We start from the raw sequence: 27,003 nt of genomic DNA, 5'->3' as shown, positions 1-27,003 counted from the left end.
TTGTCACAGTCAAAAGTTCTCTGCTTATATTTATTTGTGAGAAACTGTGCCAGACCGTGCCGATGTCATGTGACATTCCAAGCTAGTGTTGTGTGCTGTTTTAGACGTGCACTGTGCAGCACTGGATGCTAAGCCCTAACTCGGTATCCAGACAATCCCACTGCATCAGAAAAGGTCCTGCTGGGGTTACCACTGTTACCAGGTAACTGCTCTGGTGGTGGGGATTGTTTCTGTGTAGGGCTGACTATAGGCGCATGCAGCTTTTTTTCCCTTTCATGATTCAGATAGAGCATGCAATTTTAAGCAACTTTCTAATTTACTCCTATTATACATTTTTCTTCATTCTCTTGCTATCTTTATTTAAAAATCATGAATGTAAAGGCCCATTTCTGGTTCAGCACCTGGGTAGTGCTTGCTGATTGGTGGCTAAATGTACTCACCAATCAACAAGCACTATCCAGATGTTGAACCAAAAGGGCCTAAGCTTGCATTCCTGCTTTTCAAGTAAAGCCACCAATCAGCAAGTGCTACCCAGGGTCTGAACCAAAAATGGGCTGGCTCCTCAGCTTATATTCCTGCTTTTTCAAATAAATATAGCAATAGAGGAGGCGGGGCTTGGCCGCACTGTGTAATGGCCGCACACTGATTTAGCTCCTGAGCCGGGACCTCCCTTGAGCGGTACCTACAATAAAATAAGCAGGCTCCAGAGCACAGTACATGGAGCAGAAGAGCTCCCTCATCCAACAGAGCAATCCAGATCGATCAAACCACCACTGTCGATAAGTGAGAGGCACAAATTCAGACCGGACCGCGAGGGCTGGGCCTAATTGCAATTACGCCATTCCCCACACCATCCGGCATCAGGTCTCGACAAAAGGTGAACTGTCCTATATCATAGACCCGACGGTCCAGCACATCACTTACAGCTGCACACTACACTCGGGCCAGTCGGTGCACAAGGCACATCAGCGCCGGGGCCTAGCGGCATAAGGTGGTCTGCGTCACAGGTCAGATTTAGGGGCGGCTAGCAAAACACAGGAGTGGCTTATTAAGGCAGCAGAAAGACCCCCACATAGTACACTAAATACCCTGAGAAGGATTCAGCCTACTCAGCCTAAACAAAAGAAGAGAGGGGGGAAAGAAAAAACGCTCACAAAGGCCAAACAAGCAGGCTATTCAGGCCATATAGCAGGGCAGCATATCCTTTAGCACTAGACAGGCGCTGCATGACAAAGGTACTTCTAGTACAGCTCTATCACTGCTTAAATGGGCAGTCACACTGAGAAATTGCCATAAAAATCTAAAGAAACCATAAAACAGCATATAAATTATACTAAAGAAAATCCAAAACGCATGCTGATAGCTACTACAGCAGATCCCACACACAGCCATTATATAATCTCAGTGAAACCACTGCAAATAGCTGAATTTATAAAGTCAGATGTTGAGATATATATTATTGTGGCTATCATTAAGGAACAGCTACTAATATAAACCACCACGAGCGAAAGGGTTCATCTGAGTGTTCGGCGGAAGCTGATAAGCTATGTCTATCTGATGTTGGGCATCCCTCACATATAGCTCAGTCATCAAAAACCAAGAAGTTTGGAGACCCTCCCAGTCTGGATGAACAGTACACCATCCAGGACACACCTTCGCTAAACAACTTGAAACAAAACCCAACCCCCCGCGCGGGTATATCAGCTAAAAAACAACAAAAAGTTGAAACATCAGCTAAAACAAAAATGATTAATCAATATCTCAAACAAGTGGAGGGACCCTAGCTCATAGAGACATGCGAGACATGTTTAATGAGATGAAAAAGGACATTAAAAAAGTTGACCGTAAAGTATCAATGCTAGAAGAGAGCCACAACACCGCTACACAAGATATCCAACATCTCTTGCAGTTAACATACAATCAAGAAGAAACAATCCATAATCTTATGGAAAAAATAGAAGATCTTGACAACAGAGAACGCAGAAACAATCTGAGAATAAGAGAGGTCCTTGAATCTGTTCAACCCGCGGCGATACCAGGTTATCTTCAAAACCTTTTCAGGACCATCAAAGGCATTAGCAATTCACCAAACATCGTCATAGAACGGGCCCATAGAGCACTCAGAGTCAAACCACCTACGAAGGCACTACCACTAGATATAATAGTTAAATTTCCTAATTATTTGGACAAGGAAGAGATCCTGAAACATGGAAGGCAAAAACATCAAATTACCCACGCAGGGTTCCCTATCCAAATTTTTTCAGATTTGAGCCCTACTACACTACAAAGCTTATTTGTGATTTCCCTATGGCCTCTAGGGAGAGAGGGGGGGATTGGGATTGGCCCCATATAACCTATTGATACAGACCTAAGTGTTAACAATAGGTAGTGCCTTATGCCAAATAGTGCAAAATGTTTAATAAAAAGAAGGACAGAAAAAGTAAAGCATATTGGGCACACTTGATGGGGGTCAAAACCAATGCTGTGGGTAGTGTGGTGTGTCGTGTATTTATTAAAACTTAACTTTTATATCAATTATAGTAAAAAAAGAGTGGAATTTTCCACCAGTGAGAATAAAACAACAACCAAATGAGTAAAAATGTGTCCGAGTGATACTCGGTACGCAAGAGCTCCTCTCTAGTGTGATACAGTGATCAGTCTGTATCACAGTGTCCGGTGGATAGCTTAAACAATAAGTGTGAGTATTCTCAACTATACGCTAGAACATATAGTGTGAGTATAAGAATAAAGTGATATATTTATTAACATTACTGATGATATTGGTACTCACACTATATGTTCTAGCGTATAGTTGAGGATACTCACACTTATTGTGGACACTACGCAGAAGAGGAGATTTCACAACCTCAATTAGTATACACAGAGCACTAAAATCACTGGTGATTGTGCTTTGTACAGTGTTTTCTTTTTGTTTGTTTTATACTGCTTTCATAACATCCAGTGGTTTACACATAGCTCCCGACACCAGCATAACACATGTCATATCTTCATCCTTCATCCTTTGCACAGGAACAATTCCTGATTGCTTTAACACACCCAATGGCCCACCCAATAAACATTATTACAATAAACGTCAAAGGGTTTAACACACCTCAGAAACTAACTATAATACTTAATGACCTATATAAACAAAAAGGGGCAATTATCCTACTCCAGGAGACACATTTCAAAAAGGGACAGGAACTCAAATGGTTTCACAACAAATACACCACAGCATACTTTTCTTCCGGTCCCTCCAAAAAGAGTGGTGTGGGCATATTGATTAGGCATGATATACCCTTGGAACTCATACACTTGGAAAAGAACACGGAGGGGAGAACTCTTATACTGACAGGCCTACTCCACGGTCGGCCTATCACATTGGTAAACACATATTTTCCAAATAAACAACAACTACTTTGCACGACACTTGGCACATACTTCACCATGCCACCAAGGACTACACTTTCTACTTACACCCACACAGCATATAGTCCCTTATCGATTATATATTAACTCATTCCATAGGCCTTACACTTATCAAAAAAGTCTCAATACTAACTAAAACATGGTCAAACCATGCCCTGGTCCTTTGTCAAATTCAATGGCCCAATAGCCCCGTGATACCCTTTATATGGAGGTTAGATGATGGCCTATTAGATCATCCACTCATACAACCTAAGGTAGAAAAAGCATTAAATTAATATTTTTAAATCAATACCACACCCAACACTTCATGGACAAATATCTGGGAGGCACACAAATGCGTCTTACAAAGGAAATTATTAAAACACAAAGCACATTTAGTGCAACAGAATAGAAATAAATACGAGTCCCTACTACAAGACTTACAACACCTAGAACAATCTCACAAAAAAGATCCAAAAACCGCTGACCTTAACACCTGCCTTAATCAAACCAGAAAAGAAAAAGAAAGCCATGATTTTGCAGCAAAAATATTATGATCAAGGAAACAAGGCAGACAAGCTTTTAGCTAGATCACTTAAATGCAAACAAATAAAGTCACACATACACCATCTCAAAACCAAGACAGGTCAAGTCAAACAGGATAGCATTTCCATTGCAGAAATATTCCATTCCTATTACTCAGCACTATATAATATTGCAGGAGCTGAGAACACCACTGAAACGCTAGATGGTAAAACCAAAGCCATTTCCACATACTTGGAAAAAATAGAATTACCTAAACTAAATAACAAACAATCCCAAAAGCTAGATCTCCCCATCAGTGTGACTGAAATAAAAACAGAAATCAAATCATTACCTATGGGAAAGAGTCCAGATCCAGACGATTTTGGTACTAAATATTATAAAAAATTTGCCAATATCCTTGCACCTAAACTCGCAAACTTATTTGGCTCCCTTAGCGCATCAGAGGGCTTCCCTGGATCTATGCTCGAGGCCCACACCACTGTCCTACCTAAGCCAGGCAGACCCCCTAATATACCTGAAAAGTTTAGGCCTATATCCCTCCTGAACACAGATGTAAAAATGTTTCCAAGAATCCTGACCGATAGGCTGAATCCCCTAATTTCACTATTGATAGCTCCTGACCAGGTGGGCTTTGTTCCGGGCAGAGAAGCAAGGGATAACACCCTAAAAATGTTACAACTAATGACACACGCACACAACACCAACCAACCTATGGCCCTTATTTCGACGGATGCCGAGAAGGCTTTTGACAGGGTGGACTGGGATTTTCTCAGGGCCACTCTGTCCAAAATGAACGTAGGTAGATATTTCATAGATTTTCTCTCTACACTAATCCCACTGCCAAAGTCAAAACTAATTCTATCCTTTCCGACTCTTTTAAAATTAGAAAAGGTACGCGACGGCTTTCCTCTGTTGCCCATATTATTTGCAATATCCATAGAGGCACTGGCAAGCAAGATTAGATCCCACCGAAACACATTAAAGGGGTATTTATGCAGTCGATGGAATACAAGCTAGCAATGTATGCGGATGACGTTCTGCTTACTTTGACAGACTTAGAAACCTCCCTGCCGGCCATTTTGCAAACATTTACAGAATATGGTAAAATATCAAATTTTCATTTAAATCTATCTAAATCAGAACTAATAAATGTAAACAGCCCTGCACAATGCATAGACAAAATGAGATAAGTTGCCCCTTACGCTTACAACAAACACAAATAAAATACCAAGGGATATTAATAGCCAGCAGTCCCCGTGACTTATATGCGGCTAACTTTTGTCTATTGCTGAACAATGTAGTAAGAGACTTATTGGGATGGAAAAACAAACCATTATCCTGGATAGGGAGAATCCATGTCGTTAAAATGAATATCCTGCCCCGCATCCTATACATACTACAAACGCTACCCATAACCTTACCAAAATATTATCTCAACCAGCTACAGGGTAATGTAGAAAAATTCATATGTAATGGAATCAAATTTAGAGTACCAAGAAGAACATATTTACCTAGAGAGAGGGGGGTTTGAGACTTCCACACATACTGCAATACCGACTAGCAACACTATTTCAAAGAATAATAGACTGGAGTCATAATTCAAACAATAAGCAATGGATTCAACTAGACAGGGTAATCTTACAAGTAGAAAATCTGGGATGTCTGGCATGGTTGCACCCAACACACAGACCAGGCAAGATTCAGGATTATCCATTGCTAGCAGAGCTTTTCACACAGTGGGACACAGTAATAAACACTTGCGCACATATCACAACATGACCAGCTCCACTGACCCCAATTATCAATAACCCTGACATTTCATTCCTGCAGAGATTAAAAGCAGAACAACCAAATCCCCTGCAGCTAAAGGAACTTATACTGAAGAATATGGCCCCAGTGGGAAAACCTCTTTCGGAATAGGAGATAGCAAGCAAAATAGGAAACACTCAAATGTCCTGGTTCATACACACTCAATTAACTCATTACCTCAACACTCACAAGTAAAAACATAATATATTGCGCCAAATAACACTTTTCGAAAACATTTGCACATTAACACACTACCCCCGACATACCATATCATCCTTGTACAAGGTCCTCCCAGACTCTAGAATCGAAGCCCTTCCTTCATATTGCCACAAATGGCCTTTAGAATTAAGCATAGATATCACACCTAAAGATTGGTCAAAATTCAAGAAATGAACAGACTGGGCACTATCTGGAAAGACATACTCATGCATATCAACAAAACATTATCCACAGATATTCCAGTGGAGCCAAGCATCTTACTATTCCACAAAATATCAAATACTAGAGACAAATTAAAGCAGTCATTACTACACATCATGATTAATAGTGCAAACAGTTTAATACCACAAAGATGGAAGTCCACAGAGGTTAAAGACATCATAGCATGGAAACACCAAGTGGACAATCTACTTTCGTTGGAGAGATACTACTTCCTTAAACATGATAAGATAGAAATACATGAATATATGACAATGAGATGGAACGCAAACAGAGATAGTTAACAATAATCCCCGCCTCAGGAACTTCCTCACTCTACCTGGACGAACCATCCCCCCTTAGCCACAATCGCTGAATCAACTACACACCCCAACAGACGTAGTGTAAATGCATACACCACATACAGAGACCACTGCAACCTAACTGAACCTAACTGAAATTGCTCAAACTTAATTTAACATAAGATACAAGTAAGAATTAAAAGTATCAGAATGCAATGCATATCAACAGCTGACTCACATTTGTAATTGTTATAATAGTATTGTTAAATTAATCTGTACTATGAAAAGTTATATAGAACACTATGTATGATCTATAATAAGCAATCAGAAGGGATTTTTTTCCCCTGTATTCTTTTGTTTTGTTTTTCATCTTCCCTATCTCAAACTATTGCTGAGGTGCAGAAGACCTGTAGAGTCATTTCAATAACCATTTCCCTTCCCTTAGCCCATGCTAATAACATAGTGACTTTTGTAACGGTCCAAGAGAGGCCGATTTTGCTATCATTGGGCCAACACCGGAAATGCATTAGACTGAAATTATACGAATAAACCATGGAGAACTTTACAGATGATATAAGTTGCTTTATAAAGTACAGCATGATTCACTTTGCTATGTACAATTTTCTCTGCTGATTTTGTGTTCCTTTGCAAGTTTTGTAAATTTTGAATACACCTCAATAAAGTATTTACAAAAAAAAAAAGATAGCAAGAGAACAAAAAAAATTTGATAATAGTAATAAATTTAAAAGTTGCCTAAAATTGCATGCTCTATCTGACTAATGAAAGAAAAAAATTGGGTTTAGTGTCCCTTTAATATTGGCTTAAATTTTAGCCGGGCGGTGTGCCGTTAAATAGGTCCTGGGGAGAACACTGACCCTGATCCTCTAATCACACATAGCATATGCGTGTATGCCACTGAATAAACAGTAATAACTTTTACTAGAAGTATTTTTACTAATAGAAATATATTGCAAAAAATGCTTCTATTGAAAACTTAAATAAACATGTGTACAATTCAATGTTGACCTTTCTATCACTTTAAGCAAATTAGACACTTAAAAACTGTATAAAAATATACCTACTATACATATATATATATATATATATATATATATGCAATACCACTGTGCACTAATTGTATTTATCAATCCAAATACTAAAAAACACCAACAGCTGCTGTGCTGCTATAAATACATGAGATTTTTACAAAACAATGACAAAAAAGGGTGCTGACCCATCCATAGGTTATATCTCTTATAAGCAATAAGTCCTACCATATAGATCATGGCTGTTCAAACTATGACTAGAGGGTCACATCTGCCCCCCACGAGTTTTTGAGGTGCATTTGGTACCACTGAACAAAAAACAGACATCAACAAATTGTCATTAAAAAAGCATTTATAAACTTATCAAAATTTAAAGGGACAGTTGTATTGTTGAAAAAGATAGATAATCCCTTTATTACCCATTCCACAATTTTGCATAACCAAACTGTTATATTAATACACTTTTTACCTCTAATTAGTAATTACCTTGTATCTTTGCAGACTGCCCCCTTATGTCAGTTTTTTTAACAGACATGCATTTCAGCCAATCAGTGCTGACTCATAAAAAACTCCATGGGAGTGAGCTATATGACACACATGAGAACTGTCTAACTGTGAAAATTTTTAAAAATGCACCGAGGGAGCCTGCAGGGGCTTTGAAATCAGCCTATGAGCCAATCTAGGTTTAGCCTTTAACAAAGAATACAAAAAAAAGCAAATTTTATAATAAAAGTAAATTGGAAGGTTTTTTAAAATTGCATGCCCCTAACTGAATCTTTGACTTGACTGTCCCTTTAACTAAGCATATGTATGTGTACCAATAATTTGTAATGTATAGCATAAACAGTTATATTAAAGGGACACTGAACTCAAAAAAAATTATTTCGTGATTTAAATAGAGCACACAATTTTAAGCAACTTTCTAATTTACTCCTATTATCAATTTTCTTCATTCTCTTGCTATATTTATTTGAAGAAAAAAAAAAGTCATCTAAGCTTTTTTTTTGTTCAGACCATGGACAGCACTTTTTTATTGGTGGATGAATTTATCCACCAATCAGCAAGAACAACCCAGGTTGTTCACCAAAAATGGGCCGGCCCGGCATCTGACTTACATTCTTGCATTTCAAATAAAGATACCAAGAGAATGAAGAAAATTTGATAATACAAGTAAATTAGAAAGTTGCTTAAAATGTCATGCTCTATCTGAATCACAAAAGAAAAAATTTGGGTTCAGTGTCCCTTTAAGTAACTAATGTTAACTAGAGTTTCATTATAATTTACTTTTATTTTGAGGTGTTATCTTTTACCATATTTTTTTAGTATAATGTTAAGAGCTGCCTGGCCAATCCCACCATTCGTGTCTGACCCTCTCTACAAAATAGATTGGGTGCCCCTGATTTAGACTGACTCACAGAGCTAAACTAAATATAAAATAGGGCGGGCCCTTCAGCCCAGTAATACTTCTAAGGAACATTCTATTAACTCTTCCTATCAGTGCCTCATCATTTAGCAGCCTTTTGTGACGTGTTTGATCTCACTAGATCATCACAGTTAACTGGCAGGGGTTACATTGCTAAAGCACAGAAAAATACATGTGGGAATAAAAATGAAGAGATATTTTATAAATAGATTTTGAATTATACTTAGTCTAACAATGTCATAATATGTGCACATTCTGTTAACATAACCTTGTTTTCAAGAGGAAATTGCTATTTGCCATGTGCCCTATGACCTTTTGCATAAAACTATTTAATCTGATTGCTCCAGGGTAACTCAACAAACAATGCTGTACACAATGTGCTATAAACACTAGTACTTTAAACCTTGCTGTAGGGTAAACAAACAGTTTATTGGGATTAGGTTTTCTTATTCTTATAGAGCATACTGTAATGAGTCCTCACGGGTAAAGATAAAAAATAAAGACTTTCTCATAATGCTGGATGTAAAGTCAAGTACCTAACTACCACTACATCGATCTCCTCACCTGGAGCTTGCCAGCTGGGGTGGATTCCCTAATCCCTTTCTTGTCACAAACACCTCTTTTGAATTGAGTAGCAGTTTATGATCCATTAGGCACTGAAATCTTGTGTCCCATGGTTAAAATAATAAAAGGAAGAAATATATTATCCCAAAACAGGTTGCAATAGCTGCTCCTCACATATGTTTATGTTGCCAGTAATCAAACTGAGACTGCTTTGCACAGATAAGGATTGATTTTTAACCTAAAGTAGCTTGACACGCTTCAAGCAAACCTACATTGGTGGGATGGAACGGTTCAATTTGGAGGACAATGTGTCCTTCTCTTTCTGCAACACTTTTTGCAGCCCAAACTCATGCACCTTGCCTCTGGCTTCATGTAGATCCTCCTTGACATGTCTAATAAACAATAAATGTGATTACCTTCGGAGGAGAAACCAAACGTGTCTGCTTTCCTCTTTTGCCAAAACTGATAGAGCTGAGCTGACGGATATTTTCTCTTCCAAAGTAGCAACATCTTGTACGCAACACAAATAATGGTTGGAAATAACAGGGCAGTACTGTAAACAGCTGATGCTTAACTCCATGGAGCCATCTGCTGGAGAAATTTCATACCACTGCATTGCAAAAAAAAGGAATCTTTCCACAAAATAAATGTTTTAAAATGATATACAGGACTTTAATACTGCAAAGTAGTCCAGGGATACAACCCTGGATAAAGCTTGTGCAATTCATGTCCTGGTCTCCTTTGTTGTGACCCACCAGAGACTGCTCTTTGGTGAAATGACTCAATGTAATTTTGCCATATACACAATCTCAGAATAACTGCAGTTTGTCAGTAAAGTACACTTTTCAAAGGGAATTTACAGATATAACAGGCAATATCAATATTTGTTTTTACTTTGATTAAAGGGACAGTCTACACCAGAATTGTTATTGTTTAAAAAGATAGATAATCCCTTTATTACCCATTCCCTAGTTTTGCATAATTAACACAGTTATATAAATACACTTTTTACCTCTGTAATTACCTTGTATCTAAGCCTCTGCAAACTGCCCCCTTATTTCAGTTCTTTTGACAGACTTGCAGTTTAGCCATTCAGTGCCTGCTCCCAGATAACTTCACGTGCACGAGCACAGTGTTATCTATATGACACACATGAACTAACACCCTCTAGTTATGACAAACTGTCAAAATGCCCTGAGAGAAGAGGCAGCCTTCAAGGGCTTAGAAATTTGCATATAAACCTCCTATGTTTAGCTTTCAACTAAGAACACCAAGAGAACAAAGCATAATTGGTGATACAAGTAAATTGGAAAATTGTTTGAAATGACATTCTCTATCTGAATCATGAAAGTTTATTTTGGACTAGACTGTCCCTTTAATTAAACATTTTGGGCCAGATTACGAGTGGAGCGCTAACAGTTATGCACAAGCAAGGGGTTTATTGCGGGTGTTTGCGAGCGTCGGGTTTATCACTCATAATACAAGTTGAAAGTAAATGCGATCACTTGAGCGCAATTAAAGTTAACGCTGGTTAACTGTTTTGAGAAACAAAAAAGTGTCACAAAAAACATCAAAACTACATTACAAAGTACAGTTACACTCATAATAACACTATCTAATAAAACATTATTTAAAAAAATATTGCAGAAAAAAGTTATAATGGCTTAAAGATATGAAGTCTCGGGTGTTAGAAAAAAAAGGCAGGCAAGGGCTTTAACATAGAGATACATACATAACCGTATACATGTATAAATATGTACTGTATATGTATGTATATATTTATATTTATGTATATATATATATATATATATATATACACATGTATATATACATATATATATATATATATATATATATATATATATATATATAATACATAGTAACAGCACCACTTCAAAATATAATGTAATAAACAGTTTAATTATATCAGTAAATTCTGAATGATCTTCTTATTAAAAGGGTGCATGAGTATAGTATCGCCACAAATACTGTCATAAATTCACACAATATTACTCAGTACACCTAGATAATTAAAAAACAACTTTATTAGTATACAAAATAGTGAAAAAAGTCACTGCCTAAAACCCTTCCCATTCCAAACATCCATCAATCATGCATACAAATAAAAGAGCCATTACACCCCAGGCGTCCCTAGGGGAATCAAAAATATGCCGCCATCTAAAAAAAAAAGCACATAAGACACAAAATGTTTCAATGCTTGATTTAGTACTTGTAATCCCGAAGATGAGGGTGTTGAATGATATAACCTGTCTCAGAGAGGGTTACTAAGCAAAATGAATCAGCAAAGTCAATGTCTGCAAGTATCATCTGCTATGTTAGTATGTCAAAACAGATAAAGCACTCTATGCGATTTCTTCTGAACCCTTACTTAAATATATGCAGGTAAATCCCAGGTAAGTTGTGTCAGTCTGTTCACACTGCATGTAACTGTCAATGCCTCTTGTCAGCGAGCGCGTTAGGGTATTAACAGGATGCCACAGTTAGTTATAATAACATAGGTGTTAGTATTAAGCCCAATACTTGCGGTTCCGTTGTAAGGCACTTCCAATCATTTGCATACGTCACGCCCAGCTCAGTCGGCTTCAGCGGCAAAATAGCTCCGTGACTCCGTGACCGCAGGCTTGTTCACAAAATCCAAAAAGTATTCATTCGGGTTCAACAAAGGGAGTTGTTTGTCCATGCCGTCTACTCATGACGACAAGTTTTCATCTGCTATGCTTGCACTGAGATACATTGAACCTGAATTAATACTTTTTGGATTTTGTGAACAAGCCTGTGGTGTGAAAGTCACAGAGCTACGGAGCTATCCTGCTGCTGAAGCCGACTGAGCTGGGCGTGACGTATGCACATGATTGGAAGTGCCTTACAACGGAACCGCAAGTATTGTGCTTAATACTAGCACCCATGTTATTATATCTAACTGTTGCATCCTGTTAATACGCTAAAACGCTGACAAAAAGCGTTGACAGCTACACACAGTGGGAACATTTCATCGCTTACTGTAGTTACAGATTGTTGCACTGAGCCAACTCGCTAATACGCTGACAAGAGGCGTTGACAGTTACATGCAGTGTGAATAGACTGACACAACTTACCTGGGATTTACCTGCATATATTTAAGTAAGGGTTCAGAAGAGATCGCATAGAGTGCGTTTATCTGTTTTGACATACTAACATAGCAGATGATACTTGCAGACATTGACTTTGCTGATTCATTTTGCTTATTAACTCTCTCTGAGACGGGTTATATCATTCAACACCCTCATCTTCGGGATTACAAGTACTATATCAAGCATTGAAACATTTGTGTCTTATGTGCCTTTTTTTTTGAGATGGCGGCATATTTTTGATTCCCTTAGGGACGCCTGGGGTGTAATCGCTCTTTTATTTGTATGCATGATTGATGGATGTTTGGAATGGGAAGGGTTTTATGTAGGCTGACCATATTGCCGCTTTAAGAAGGAACACATATGAAAAATACATATGTGAGGGTTCTTATACAAAACCATTTCTTTAAACAGTCATGAAAATAGCCCTGACATATGTATTTTTCATATGTGTTCCTTTTTAAAGCGGCAATATGGTCAGCCTAGTTTTAGGCAGTGACTTTTTTCACTATTTTGTATACTAATAAAGTTGTTTTTTCATTATCTAGGTGTGCTGAGTAATATTGTGTGAATTTATATATATATACAGTTGTGCTCATAAGTTTACATACCCTGGCAGAATTTATGATTTCTTGGCAATTTTTCAGAGAATATGAATGATAACACAAAAACTTTTCTTTCACTCATAGTTAATGTTTGGCTGAAGTCATTTATTATCAATTAACTGTGTTTACTCTTTTTAAATCATAATGACAACAGAAACTACCCAAATGACCCTGATCAAAAGTTTACATACCCTGGGGATTTTGGCCTGATAACATGCACACAAGTTGACACAAAGCGGTTTGAATGGCTATTAAAGGTAACCATCCTCACCTGTGATCTGTTTGCTTGTAATTAGTGTGTGTGTATAAAAGGTCAATAAGTTTCTGGACTCCTGACAGACCTTTGCATCTTTCATCCAGTGCTGCACTGACGTTTCTGGATTCTGAGTCATGGGGAAAGCAAAATAATTGTCAAAGGATCTGCGGGAAAAGGTAGTTGAACTGTATAAAACAGGAAAGGGATATAAAAAGATATCCAAGGAATTGAGAATGCAAATCAGCAGTGTTCAAACTTCTGCCCGTCTGGAGGACCTCTTCTGCCCGGCTTGGATGAAGACTTCTGCCCGTCTGGAGGACCACTTCGCTCGGCTTCGTTGAGGACTTCGGCCCGGTGGGGTGAAGACTTCTCATGGTAAGGTGATCTTCAAGGGGTTAGTGTTAGGTTTCATTAAGGGGGGATTGGGTGGGTTTTAGAGTAGGTTTGGGTGTGTGGATGGTGGGTTTTAATGTTGGGGGGTATTGTACTTTTTTTCAGGTAAAAGAGCTGATTACTTTGAGGCAATGGGTTAGACTTAGGTTTAGGGGTTAATAAATTTAATATAGTGGCGGCGGTGTAGGGGGGGCAGATTAGGGGTTAATAAATATAATGTAGGTGGCGGTGGGCTCCGGGAGCGGCGGTTTAGGGGTTAAAAACTTTATTTAGTTTCGGCGGGGTCCATGAGCGGCGGTTTAGGGGTTAAACACTTTATTTAGTTGCGGTGGTGTGGGGGGGGCAGATTAGGGGTGTTTAGACTCGGGGTACATGTTAGGGTGTTAGGTGTAAACGTTACCATAGGAATCAATGGGATATCGGGCAGCAGCGAACATGAGCTTTCACTGCTTTCAGACTCCCATTGATTCCTATGGTATCCGCCGCCTTATTTGATAACTAGCAAAAGTAGTCAGATAGTGCCGAACTTGCATTCGGAACATCTGGAGTGACGTAAGCATCGATCTGTGTTGGACTGAGACCGGCGGATCGTATGTTACGTCACTAAATTCTACTTTTGCCGGTCTGTAGGGTTTGATAACTAAGGCGAATCAGGCTTGGCACAAATACGCTGTGGAATTCAAGCGTATTTGCGGTTGACAGCTTGATAAATAGAGGCCTTTGTGTTTACCACCTCAATTGTGAATGTATTCCATGAATCCACCACCCTTTCTGTAAAAAAAAAAATGCTTTCTCACATTTCTCCTGAATCTGCTACCCTCTAATTTAAGATTGTGACCCCTTTGTTTGTTTTTTTGTGTGGAAAATAATAATAAAGCTTCCCCTTTATGAAAGGGATAGGAAAGTCAAAATTAAACTTGCCTGATTTATATAGAGTATGTAATTTTAAGACACTTTTAAATTCACGTCTATTTTCAAATGTGCTTTGTTCTCTTAGTATCCCTTGTTGAAAAAGAATACGCACATATCATACACCAGTGGGAGCTGCTGCTAATTGGTGCCTGCATACATTTGTCTCTTGTGATTGGCTAACTAGATGTGTTCAGCTAGTTACTAGTAGTGCAATGCTGTTCCCTCAGCAATGGATAACAAGAGAATTAAGAAAATTTGATAATAGAAGTAACTGGAAAGTTGTTTAAAAATGTATGTTCTATCTGAATCGTAAAATAACATTTTTGGGTTTACTATGCCTTTAAGTCCCTACATATATTTGAAGGTTTCAATCATGTCACCTCTTTTCCTTCTCTCATCTAAACTATACATGATTAGATCATAGTCTTTCCTTTCTTTGTACGTTTTATATTTTAGACCGTGTTCAAGGGGTGTATTTTGGCCTAGGCAAACAAGGCACTTGCCTAGGGCAGCAGATTTTTTTGGGGGCAGCACTTTTTGAGTCCCACTACATGCACACTCACTACATACTGCGTTACACACGTACACTGCACTAAACACACATACACAATAAACACACACTCACCATATACACACAGACACACACAAACATATAAAAGGAAGTGCACGTACATGAACATTTACTTTTGAAATGCCACGGGGGGGAAATGTCAAGTTACACCCTCACCAAAAAATATAACGGTCAAAATAGGCCTAAAACCTTGGGGGGGGGGGGGAAGCAGCAGAATTTTGGGTGCATAGGGCAGCACAAAACCTAAATACACCACTGCTGTGTACCATTTTAGTAGCTCTCCTTTGGACAGTTTCTAGTTTATTTATATTTTTCTGAAGATATGGTCTCCAGAACTGTACACAGTATTCCAGATGTGCCCTAACTAATGATCTGTAAATTGGCATAAGAACCTTGCTATTTCTGCTACTAATAGCTCTATCAATGCAACCAAGTATTCGACTGGCCTTACTGGCTGCACTGCTGCATTGTGTACCAAATTTTAAATCATCTGAAATAATAATTCCCAAGTCATGTTCCTCTTTAGTTATAGTTAGTAATGTACCATTGAGACTATAATTGGCCTTTGGGCTTTTGGATCCTATATGCATACATTTGCTCTTGGTAATATTACATTTCAGATCCCATTTCTTTATCTAGTCCCCCAGACTTTTAATATCACTGTTCATTTGATCAAACCCTCCTGGAACATCAACTCTGTTACAAATTTTTGTATCATCAGCAAACAAGCAAACCCTCCCCTTAAGCCCACTTCCAATATCACTTATTAAAATGTTAAACAAAACAGGCCCAAGAGCTGACCCTTGGTAAACACCACTTGTAACTGGCTCCATTAATTGAAACTCTCTGCCTTCTATCATTAAGACAGCAATCTATACACTTAATAATCTTAGCATTTACTCCAAGGCAATACATGGTGTCAAATGCTTTGCTAAATATGCAACATCTACGTGACCTCCTTGGTCTATTAAATTAGTTATATGTCAAAATAATCAATTAGATTAGTCTGACATGATCTTCCAGCAGTGAAACCATGCTGTCCTTTGCCTTCTAAGTTGTTTGTCTTAAGTTAAGACACAAGTCTTTACTTTAAAAGAGTTTAAACTTTACAGTAATATCCCTGTAATTGAAGTCAGACTGACTGGCCTATAGTTAGCAGAATCTTCCCTACTACTCTTTTTATGAAGAGAGACTAAGGCCTAGATTTGGAGTTTGGCGGTAAAAGGGCTGTTAACGCTCCGCGGGCTTTTTTCTGGCCGCACCATAAATTTAACTCTGGTATCGAGAGTTCAAACAAATGCTGCGTTAGGCTCCAAAAAAGGAGCGTAGAGCATTTTTACCGCAAATGCAACTCTCGATACCAGAGTTGCTTACGGACGCGGCCAGCCTCAAAAACGTGCTCGTGCACGATTCTCCCATAGGAAACAATGGGACTGTTTGAGCTGAAAAAAAACCTAACACCTGCAAAAAAGCAGCGTTCAGCTCCTAACGCAGCCCCATTGTTTCCTATGGGGAAACACTTCCTACGTCTGCACCTAACACTCTAACATGTACCCCGAGTCTAAACACCCCTAACCTTACACTTATTAACCCCTAATCTGCCGCCCCCGCTATCGCTGACCCCTGCATTTTTTTTTTAACCCCTAATCTGCCGCTCCGTAAACCGCCGCAACCTACGTTATCCCTATGTACCCCTAATCTGCTGCCCCTAACACCGCCGACCCCTATATTATATTTATTAACCCCTAATCTGCCCCCCACAACGTCGCCGACACCTGCCTACACTTATTAACCCCTAATCTGTCGAGCGGACCTGAGCGCTACTAACGCCGGTTCATAAAGCTCTTAACTACTGTACCCTAAAGTACACTAACACCCATAAACTACCTATGTACCCCTAAACCGAGCTCCCCCCACATCGCCGCCACTCGATTAAAATTTTTAACCCCTAATCTGCCGACCGCCACCTACGTTATACTTATGTACCCCTAATCTGCTGCCCCTAACCCCGCCGACCCCTGTATTACATTTATTAACCCCTAACCTGCCCCCCACAACGTCGCCGCCAGCTACTTAAAATAATTAACCCCTAATCTTCCGACCGCAAAGCGCCGCCACCTACGTTATCCCTATGTACCCCTAATCTGCTGCCCCTAACACCGCCGACCCCTATATTATATTTATTAACCCCTAATCTGCCCCCCTCAACGTCGCCGACACCTGCCTACACTTATTAACCCCTAATCTGCCGAGCGGACCTGAGCGCTACTATAATAAAGTTATTAACCCCTAACCCGCCTCACTAACCCTATAATAAATAGTATTAACCCCCTAATCTGCCCTCCCTAACATCGCCGACACCTAACTTCAATTATTAACCCCTAATCTGACGACCGGAGCTCACCGCTATTCTAATAAATGGATTAACCCCTAAAGCTAAGTCTAACCCTAACACTAACACCCCCCTAACTTAAATATAATTTACATCTAACGAAATAAATTAACTCTTATTAAATAACTTATTCCTATTTAAAGCTAAATACTTACCTGTAAAATAAATCCTAATATAGCTACAATATAAATTATAATTATATTATAGCTATTTTAGGATTAATATTTATTTTACAGGCAACTTTGTAATTATTTTAACCAGGTACAATAGCTATTAAATAGTTAAGAACTATTTAATAGTTACCTAGTTAAAATAATAACAAATTTATCTGTAAAATAAATCCTAACCTAAGATATAATTAAACCTAACACTACCCTATCAATAAAATAATTAAATAAACTACCTACAATTACCTACAATTAACCTAACACTACACTATCAATAAATTAATTAAACACAATTCCTACAAATAAATACAATTAAATAAACTAGCTAAAGTACAAAAAATAAAAAAGAACTAAGTTACAAAAAATAAAAAATATTTACAAACATAAGAAAAATATTACAACAATTTTAAACTAATTACACCTACTCTAAGCCCCCTAATAAAATAACAAAGACCCCCAAAATAAAAAATTCCCTACCCTATTCTAAATTAAAAAAGTTACAAGCTCTTTTACCTTACCAGCCCTGAACAGGGCCCTTTGCGGGGCATGCCCCAAGAATTTCAGCTCTTTTGCCTGTAAAAGAATAAATACAATACCCCCCCCCCCAACATTACAACCCACCACCCACATACCCCTAATCTAACCCAAACCCCCCTTAAATAAACCTAACACTAAGCCCCTGAAGATCTTCCTACCTTGTCTTCACCATCCAGGTTCACCGATCCGTCCTGAAGAGCTCCTCCGATGTCCTGATCCAAGCCCAAGCGGGGGGCTGAAGAGGTCCATGATACGGTCAAAGTCTTCATCCAAGCGGGGCAGAAGAGGATCTTCCATCCGATTGAAGTCATCATCCAGGCGGCATCTTCTATGGTCTTCCATCCGGAGCAAAGCGGCAGGATCCTGAAGACCTCCAGCGCGGAACATCCATCCGGACCGACGACTGAACGACGAATGACTGTTCCTTTAAGGGACGTCATCCAAGATGGCGTCCCTCGAATTCCGATTGGCTGATAGGATTCTATCAGCCAATCGGAATTAAGGTAGGAATTTTCTGATTGGCTGATGGAATCAGCCAATCAGAATCTAGTTCAATCCGATTGGCTGATCCAATCAGCCAATCAGATTGAGCTCGCATTCTATTGGCTGATCGGAACAGCCAATAGAATGCGAGCTCAATCTGATTGGCTGATTGGATCAGCCAATCGGATTGAACTTGATTCTGATTGGCTGATTTCATCAGCCAATCAGAAAATTCCTACCTTAATTCCGATTGGCTGATAGAATCCTATCAGCCAATCGGAATTCGAGGGACGCCATCTTGGGTGACGTCCCTTAAAGGAACAGTCATTCGTCGTTCAGTCGTCGGTCCGGATGGATGTTCCGCGCTGGAGGTCTTCAGGATCCTGCCGCTTCACTCCGGATGGAAGACCATAGAAGATGCCGCCTGGATGATGACTTCAATCGGATGGAAGATCCTCTTCTGCCCCGCTTGGATGAAGACTTTGACCGGATCATGGACCTCTTCAGCCCCCCGCTTGGGCTTGGATCAGGACATCGGAGGAGCTCTTCAGGACGGATCGGTGAACCTGGATGGTGAAGACAAGGTAGGAAGATCTTCAGGGGCTTAGTGTTAGGTTTATTTAAGGGGGGTTTGGGTTAGATTAGGGGTATGTGGGTGGTGGGTTGTAATGTTGGGGGGGGGGGTATTGTATTTATTCTTTTACAGGCAAAAGAGCTGAAATTCTTGGGGCATGCCCCGCAAAGGGCCCTGTTCAGGGCTGGTAAGGTAAAAGAGCTTGTAACTTTTTAAATTTAGAATAGGGTAGGGAATTTTTTATTTTGGGGGTCTTTGTTATTTTATTAGGGGGCTTAGAGTAGGTGTAATTAGTTTAAAATTGTTGTAATATTTTTCTTATGTTTGTAAATATTTTTTTATTTTTTGTAACTTAGTTCTTTTTTATTTTTTGTACTTTAGCTAGTTTATTTAATTGTATTTATTTGTAGGAATTGTGTTTAATTAATTTATTGATAGTGTAGTGTTAGGTTAATTGTAGGTAATTGTAGGTAGTTTATTTAATTATTTTATTGATAGGGTAGTGTTAGGTTTAATTATATCTTAGGTTAGGATTTATTTTACAGGTAAATTTGTTATTATTTTAACTAGGTAACTATTAAATAGTTCTTAACTATTTAATAGCTATTGTACCTGGTTAAAATAATTACAAAGTTGCCTGTAAAATAAATATTAATCCTAAAATAGCTATAATATAATTATAATTTATATTGTAGCTATATTAGGATTTATTTTACAGGTAAGTATTTAGCTTTAAATAGGAATAAGTTATTTAATAAGAGTTAATTTATTTCGTTAGATGTAAATTATATTTAAGTTAGGGGGGTGTTAGTGTTAGGGTTAGACTTAGCTTTAGGTGTTAATCCATTTATTAGAATAGCGGTGAGCTCCGGTCGTCAGATTAGGGGTTAATAATTGAAGTTAGGTGTCGGCGATGTTAGGGAGGGCAGATTAGGGGGTTAATACTATTTATTATAGGGTTAGTGAGGCGGGTTAGGGGTTAATAACTTTATTATAGTAGCGCTCAGGTCCGCTCGGCAGATTAGGGGTTAATAAGTGTAGGCAGGTGTCGGCGACGTTGAGGGGGGCAGATTAGGGGTTAATAAATATAATATAGGGGTCGACGGTGTTAGGGGCAGCAGATTAGGGGTACATAGGGATAACGTAGGTGGCGGCGCTTTGCGGTCGGAAGATTAGGGGTTAATTATTTTAAGTAGCTGGCGGCGACGTTGTGGGGGGCAGGTTAGGGGTTAATAAATGTAATACAGGGGTCGGCGGGGTTAGGGGCAGCAGATTAGGGGTACATAAGTATAACGTAGGTGGCGGTCGGCAGATTAGGGGTTAAAAATTTTAATCGAGTGGCGGCGATGTGGGGGGAGCTCGGTTTAGGGGTACATAGGTAGTTTATGGGTGTTAGTGTACTTTAGGGTACAGTAGTTAAGAGCTTTATGAACCGGCGTTAGCCAGAAAGCTCTTAACTCCTGCTATTTTCAGGCGGCTGGAGTTTTGTCGTTAGAGCTCTAACGCTCACTTCAGAAAGGACTCTAAATACCGGCGTTAGAAAGATCCCATTGAAAAGATAGGATACGCAAATGGCGTAGGGGGATCTGCGGTATGGAAAAGTCGCGGCTGAAAAGTGAGCGTTAGACCCTTTAATCACTGACTCCAAATACCAGCGGGCGGCCAAAACCAGCGTTAGGAGCCTCTAACGCTGGTTTTGACGGCTACCGCCGAACTCCAAATCTAGGCCTAAATTGGCAATATTCCAGTCTTTGGCACTATTGTTAACAGTGACTGGTTAAATAAATCAGCTAATGGAGTGCCTGTCACAGATCGAAGTTCTCTTAGAACCCTTGGATGAATATTATCTGGACCCACAGACTTATTCACTTTTATTTTTGTCAAAGCCCTTGAAACCTCTTCCTCTGTAAAAAAATAAATGTACTACTCACATAATCCTTTAAAGTAACATCCCTTAATCTTTACAATCTTACAAAGTAACACAATTTATGAACAGCAGCAATCTGGAGTGTCATTGCTAGTGTAAACCGGGGCTCTGTCCAATGCTCCCAACAGTATACAGTAGAAACACAATGTCCACAGCACTGCAAATGTTAATATCCTTTATTTAGACAGACATCAAGCCCTTGATGTCATCCTAAATAAATTATATTAACATTTGCAGTGCTGTGGGCATTGGGTTTCTACTAAAGACTGAACAAAAGTAATCATTTAGACAGCTTGCTATTTGTTTATCTCCTTCCATTACTCTATCATCAGTCTTGAGTCTCATTATCCCTTTGTTAGTGTTTGTCTTTTCACTGATATATCTAAAGATTTTTTTGTCACCGTTTTTTACAGATGATCACTAGAGCCTAAGTTCTCACCCACAGACACTTCAGATACTATATAACTGTTTATAAGTACTAAGTCTAATATAGTTCCTTTACATGTTAGTTCTTTCACTAGTTTTTCAAGAGAGTCCCCTTGTAAAGCTTTTAAGCATATACTTACTTCTAGTTGATTTAGCAACAGGTACTTCCCAGACTAAATCAGGTGTATTAAAGTTCCCCACTACTATAACCTTGGCCTTCATTGTAATTTTGGCTATTTCATCAATTAAAAGTCGATCTCAGGCCCGGACTGGCCATAGGGCATGCCGGGCATTTGCCCGGTGGGCCGCAGGGTTCCTTAGCCCCGCCCACAAAACAGATCCCTTAGCCCCGCCCACTGACCGGATCCATTAGCTTGCTCACCTCTGGGTCCCTTAGCCACAAGGACAACAATAGACCACAAGGCTGTTTTAAAATATACATTTTTTATTTGCTTTTTAATAATGTATTTATTTTTTATTATTGAAAATGTATTTAAAAGTCTTCCCCCTGCGCAGGCTGTAGAGAAAAGCTGCGCACAGGCTTCTGAAGGAAGAGGGAGGAAGTGGGTGGACCACATGATGCCCCATGTGAGCTGCAGTGTAGGAGCCAGATAAGAGGGTAGATCGTGTTCCTATGCTATGCAGTTATGTGGTAAGAAGCTGATATGTTTTATACTACTCTATTGCTTATTTGTTGTGAGATCCAGCAGGGCTCAGCTCCTACAGAAAACTAGTGTATGGAACATATGTGAGGGGAACGTCATAAGGGAGGGGCTGCTGGGAGAGAACAATGGTGGAGTTTGTAGTGCCAGGTGTGGGGGTTGCAGCAGAGATAAGGAGAGAAGGCATTGGTCAGGAGAAGGTTCAGGGGGGGGCTATGGGAAAGGTGTTATAAGGAGAGGGACTGCAGGAAGGAGTCACTAACCTTTTTCTTTGTTTGGGAAAGAACTTTGGATGTTGAAAGCTCAATCATTGCTAAATTGCTGCTGGTAACGTATAAAATTTTACTACTGCTTAAGCTTTCTTTATAGCAATAGCATAGCCGAAGCTGTGATTAAAATGTGTATTGTTATGTCTATAAATTAATATTAAATATATTAGTGTATCCTATATAATAATTATACTAGCCTTGTGAATTTATCACTGTGGAAAAAGTTTTTTTGTATTTTATAGCATGTTAATTTTTAGTTACTGGTAATGTTTTTAAAATTGTATTGTGGCTAGATCAGACTTATTAGGCTGTATTGGTTGATATATTTATCTGTTAGTAAGCTATACATTGCTCTGATTGATTATTTAAGTCATGTAAGACTATTTTGGTTAGATAGCTATATTATACCGCCAGGAATTCTATTCGGTTTGGACATTTGCTAGCTAAATGTTGTTAAATAAGCCATATGCCGAATTGGTTATTGTTACTGGCTAATTATAATTGTTATATCTAGTAGCATTAAATTGTGATATTTATAGTTTATTAGTTTTATTTATAGTTCAGGGGACGCTGGGCCCGGGTTTTTTCTTTCGTGATTCGGATGGGGCATGAGATTTTGGCCGGCTTCTCTGGTTCGCTCCTATAGTCGGGTTTTCTTTGTTCTCTTGGTATCTTTATGTGAAATGCAAGAATGTAAGTTTAGATGCCGGCCCATTTTTGGTGAACAACCTGGGTTGTCCTTGCTGATTGGTGATAAATTCTTCCACCAATAAAAAAGTGCTGTTCAAAGTTCTGAACTATAAAAAAAAAAAAAGCTTAGATGCCTTCTTTTTTTGATAGGGATAGCAGGAGGGCATGGGGCATTTAATGGGGGGAGTAGATTAGGGGGTTGCTTGGGGTTGCATGCTCTGTCTAAGTCATGGGGGAGGGGGTTTGTGTTCGGTGTCCCTTTAATTCCTAATAATATGGTGACCATATCCAGGATACAGACGATTTCATTGAATATTAATTAATATTAATATTTCTATACCTTGCTTTATATTATAATTTTAATATGGTAAAAATCAATTAATATGTATCTGGTCATGATCAATATTCTATTTACTGCATAAATATAATCACTGTGTTTATAAAATAAAAAAATAACCTGTTCAGAAATTAGGAAATATTTTATTTGGGTTTAAATATTAATATTTGATAATAATCGTATTGTCATTAATTGCTAGATATCTAAATAGTATTATTTTGGAGTGCGCTACTGAGATTATATAACAATTTTCTGGGGTGCACTGCTAAGATTCTACTATATGAATTGGAGGTATTGCTGACAAAAAATGTATTATTGTAATTAATTATTGATATTTATAATCCATAAATAATCTCATTAGGAGGGCACTCCTAAATTGTACTAATATTTATTGAATACACCTCCAAGATATTCTAATGAACAAAATATCTAATGGAGGGGAGAGAACGCCAAACTTTTGTGTTGGTCTTTATTATTATTAATTAAAGAAAATCAGTCGGGAGAAGGGAAGGTTATAAATTAATGGGATTACAGGGAATGAAAAACTAAAGTTTAAATTCCTTAGTACAGTGTACTGACAGAATACTAAGGGAACAGCTTAAGGAGGTTACTTTGTTAGCAAAGGGAAGTAAGGGGTGGATTGTTGTTTTAAGCATTGTTTAGAAGCTATGTAAACTAGATAAGCCAGGTTTACAGTTTCAGATGGTCATGCTTCTCCTGGATTGATTAATTAATATGCGTGATGTCCTAGGAGGAGGGGTTGCATAGGGGATATAAGCTGATAAACACCATGCAATGGCAGAAAAATAATTTTGTCTTTACGATAAGAGGTGTGATAGAGGGAATTCCTGTAAATATAGGCATGTGTGTAGATATTGTAACGGAAGTCACTCTGGTGTGGATTGTAAAAGGGGCAATGTGAATAGGCCCAGGTATTCCTTTCAAGGGCAGGGTAATACCAGCAGTGGAGTTGGATTGGGGGTTGGCCAAAACACCACTGAAGATAGATAGGTTGTTACAGGAACTACAGGCATATGAGAACATAGAGGATAAAAAATTTCTAGAGCATAGTTTGTCTGAGGGTTTTGTGGTACCAGTTTGCTGCAAGAGAAATTGGACAAGGAGGTAAAATTAGGGAGGATGGCAGACACATTTAAAGAAAAAACTATTGAGGATTTAGTAGGGCAAGTACAGGATGATCCAACACCTATCTTACCCCAGGGGAGGGTCAGTAAATGATGCAATAGCTAAAAATGATTCATTTGTTGAATACCAGTCTTTTGACAGGGCAGTGCATATGGTGCGGGTTTTGGGTAAGGGAGCTTTGTTATAAAAAATTGACATAGATTCAGCATTTCGTTCGTTGCCCCTTAACCCAGAGAGTTTTAAATGAAGGGGTTGCAAGTTTTAATGGTAACTATTATGTTGATAAAAGTTTAACCATAGGGTGTTCAATTTCGTTTAGTTCTTTTTTGCATTGGTAAAGCATTAAGAAGTCTGGTATGGGCAATGTTGTTCACTATTTAGATGATTTTTTTTGTGGATGGGCTTAGCGGGAGCTAACGATTGCGAAAGGTTAAAGGTGAATTATTTGCGAATGTTGGAAATTTTTTGGAGTACTGGTAGCTATGGAGAAGACAGAGGGGCCTTGTACCAAGCTAGTCTTGCTAGGTATAGTCATAGATTCCGTGAAGGGCCAATGCGAGTTACCAGAGGAGAAGGGGAAAAAGGCCAGGGATCTGATAAGGGAAATTGTAGGGAGGAGAAAAATATCGCTCAGGGAAATGGAGAAAGTCCTAGGAATTTTGAACTTTGCATGTAAGGTCATACCAGTGGACAGAGTATTGAAGAGAAGATTGGAGTTGAGTACCTGTGGAATAAAGAAGTCAGAACATAAAATCAGAATAACCAAATAATTGAAGGAAGATCTCAAAGTGTGGGATTCATTCTTGATCCAGTTTAATGGGGTGAGGATTTGGGAGAAGGAAATTCTATCGGAGGAACTTGAGTTTTTTATGGAAAGGGGAAAAGTGCTGCGCAGGAGGGTGACCAGAAAGTTGGAAGGAAATGGATTGGGTTAAGAACTTGGAACTGCTGGAGCTATTCCCCTTAGTGGTAGCAATAGAGTTATGGGGCGAGGAGTTGGCAAATAGAAATTTAATCTGTTGGTTGGACAACAGGGGAGTGGTAGAGGTCATCAACCTTTTATCGGCATCATCGCTACCAGTAATTAGGTACCTAAGGTATTTGGTGCTGAAATGTTTAAAGCATAACATCTGTATCAGGGCCAAACATATTCCGGGTTTCAGAAATGTAGTGGCGGACACGCTATCCCGTTTTAAATGGGAGAAGTTTAGGGTCTAGCCCCCAATGCCAGACAAGAAGGTGAATGTTGCCCTGGACTTCTTTGGCAGATTGGCAACGGATAGACGGAATCAAGGAACTCGTCAAAGGCCCTGGCACCAAGTAAATGGGCGGTTTACAGAAAATATGGGGGACTATGGTGCAAGTATAGGAAGGGGACACGAGAAGGGGAGGAAGGAAGATTCCTAGAAAGGTTCTTGGAGCTAAGGAGAGAAGGGGTTAAAAAAGAGCGGTTAGGATCAGTGCTAGCGGGGATAGCATATTGCACGCAGCTATATGGTGGAATAGATTGGACTAAGAAGTTCATAGTGAAAAAGATTGTGGGGGCATGGGGGAGAGATGAGGAGAAGGTAACAGATAGGAGGGAACCAGTAACAGAAGATAGATTGGAAAGAATGATAGGGGTATTGTCAGGGGTTTGCGCAAGCACAGACGAGGCGATAATTTTCAGGACAGCATTCATAGTGGCTTTCCACAGAGCAATGAGGATAGGGGAGCTGCTGCCAAAAAACAGGAAGGTAGGAAAAGGGGGAGTAGAAACAGGGGACGTGAGATGCGGGGAGGAAGCAGTGCTGGTATTTGTAAGACGATCCAAGACAGATACAGAAGGAAAAGGGGCATGGTTGAATATGTTAGGGACAGGAGGGACACTGTGCCCGGTGGCCTGTGTGAAAAGTTATCTAGCAACTCAAAGGGGCAAAGGGCGAACATTCCTGCGGCATGCGGATGGGTCGGAGGTAACAATCTTTCAATTCAAGAGCGTACTGCAGAGGGTGGTGAGGAAGCTAGGGTGGG

The sequence above is a fragment of the Bombina bombina genome, chromosome 1 (assembly GCF_027579735.1).
Source record: "Bombina bombina isolate aBomBom1 chromosome 1, aBomBom1.pri, whole genome shotgun sequence".
NCBI lineage: Eukaryota > Metazoa > Chordata > Amphibia > Anura > Bombinatoridae > Bombina > Bombina bombina.
This window is presented reverse-complemented; position numbering follows the sequence as displayed.